Source organism: Anopheles moucheti (assembly GCF_943734755.1).
Source record: "Anopheles moucheti chromosome X unlocalized genomic scaffold, idAnoMoucSN_F20_07 X_unloc_4, whole genome shotgun sequence".
NCBI lineage: Eukaryota > Metazoa > Arthropoda > Insecta > Diptera > Culicidae > Anopheles > Anopheles moucheti.
In genome coordinates, this window is record NW_026453548.1 from 160001 (window position 1) to 162500 (window position 2500).

The 2500-nt window shown below is 43.9% G+C and overlaps 1 pseudogene; it reads left to right on the forward strand.

Moving 5' to 3' along the window:
• The window catches only part of LOC128308459 (uncharacterized), a 5509-nt pseudogene extending 5087 nt beyond the window's left edge, over positions 1 to 422 (forward strand).
• Positions 423 to 2500: the final 2078 nt, after the last annotated feature.

Genomic DNA, 2500 nt, shown 5'->3' on the forward strand with positions numbered 1-2500 from the left:
GTACGGACCACTGGCTCAATACTAGTTCGACCGGACTTTGGTATGACGCTACGTCCGCTGGATTATGCCTGAACGCCTCTAAGGTCGTATCCAATCCGAGCTGATAGCGCTTCTCAAACCCATTAGGTGATCGGAAGCTAGCGGGCTTAACAACCCTCCGAGATCCGTCGGTGCTGCCCCGCGCACACTGACGTCTCATCCCCGCTATAGCACTAGACTGAGCCGCAACGGGCGGGAGCACGCTGCACGTGGAAGTACCTTACCACAGGGAACCCTGGTGGCTGTGTTTCCGTCGACCGTGGATACAACTAGTTTCGACACCTTCGACCGCCCGCAAACGACGGGACTACAGGCTGGGAGCTGCGAGTTGTAGAGATGCGTTCGCATCGATCCTCTCAGGCGACCCATGCTTGCTGGTGCTCGCGTTCACTTTGGGAATGGAGTGTTCGCGAGAGTGATTGTTGTGTTGTGTGTGTACAGTTGGTGCTTGCGTGCACTCCCATAGTGGAGTGTTCGCGAGCTTAAAACGCTAAGTCCCGATTAATACTCTCCTCGCAACATTATGTGCGTGGCTCCACGCCAAGTGGGATTAGCGGTGCGAAACGCGATTGGTAAAGTCGATGGTGATGTGCGTACCAACAGGCGATTTGTTAAGTCAAATGCGAACTGTGGTGCAACAGGCAATGTGTGTTTATTATCAGGTGTTGTTGGAAGTCAATACGATTTGACTTTCAAAAATTTTTCTAAGTCCCGATTTTTTTTCTCGTCGAGTAACTACAATGCACTATTTCTATCGCAGCGGACTTGCGGTTCATGGCCTTAATGATCGCGAACGAACACGTATTCGCAAAAAAATTTTTGTATGAAAAAGTCACCACTCGGGTACCTCCATACAAAAGTACCAAGTTCGGGTCGAGTGGTCGATGGACGTCGAAGGTGAAAATTTTTCATCATCGAAAATTTTTTCCAAAGTTGAAGCAAATGGGCCCTAGAGTATGAAAAGTGAAACCACGGATCGATTTGAGAAATAAAAATTTTTGTATGAGAAAGTCACCACTTGGGTACCTCCATACAAAAGTACCAAGTTCGGGTCGAGTGGTCGATGGACGTCGAAGGTGAAAATTTTTCATCATCGAAAATTTTTTCCAAAGTTGAAGCAAATGGGCCCTAGAGTATGAAAAGTGAAACCACGGATCGATTTGAGAAATAAAAATTTTTTGTATGGGAGGGCCCCTGCTAGAACATTTTTCCCAAGTGCGACCATTTTACCCAGTGAGTCAAAAAAAAATTTTTTTCACGGTGACTCAAAACTTCAATATTAGACTCCCCTGAGTATGAAAAGTGAAACGAAAATCATTTTTGAGAAGAAAAAATTTTTGTATGGGAGGGCCCCTGCTAGAACATTTTTACCAAGTGCGACCATTTTACCCGGTGAGTCAAAAAAAAATTTTTGTATGGGAGGGCCCCTGCTAGAACATTTTTCCCAAGTGCGTCGATTTTGGGTCGCCGACACAAGCTCGGGTCAAAAAAATTTTTTTTTCTCGGTGACTCAAAACATCAATTTTAGACTCCCCTGAGTATGAAAAGTGAAACGAAAATCATTTTTGAGAAGAAAAAATTTTTGTATGGGAGGGCCCCTGCTAGAACATATTTCCCAAGTGCGTCGATTTTGGGTCGCCGACACAAGCTCGGGTCAAAAAAATTTTTTTTTCACGGTGACTCAAAACATCAATTTTAGACTCCCCTGAGTATGAAAAGTGAAACGAAAATCATTTTTGAGAAGAAAAAATTTTTGTATGGGAGGGCCCCTGCTAGAACATTTTTCCCAAGTGAGTCGATTTTTGGGTCGCGACACAAGCTCGGGTCAAAAAAAATTTTTTTTTCATGGTGACTCAAAACATCAATTTTAGACTCCCCTGAGTATGAAAAGTGAAACGAAAATCATTTTTGAGAAGAAAAAAATTTGTATGGGAGGGCCCCTGCTAGAACATTTTTCCCAAGTAAATTCGATTTTACCCGGTGAGTCAAAAAATTTTGAAAAAAATATTTTGCCAAAATCGTGTTCATTGCCTATTATAAGGGACCAGGTCAGCTCACACGCATTTTTGGAGACCATATGGAAAGTGCGTCTGGGATTGCGGAAATTAAGTTTAGAGTGTTAAATGATGGTTTCGCAATCCCGAAAGGCTCAAAATCCACCCTAAGGTCCCCTGGGTGAAATGTGGTTTCCAAGGTGTGAGCGCTATCGGTGATAGAGTTGGAATGTGATTTCCAGAGCGCAGGGCGACTGGGCTTAGAGCGAAAATCATAGACAAGGGTAAGTATTGGACTGAACGACTCGAAGCAAACGAAAATCATAGACAAGGGTAATGGACTGAACGACTCGAAGCAAACGAAAACCACACACAAGAGTAATGGACTGAACGAATCGAAGCAAACGAAAACCACACACAAGAGTAATGGACTGAACGAATCGAAGCAAACGAAAATCACATACAAG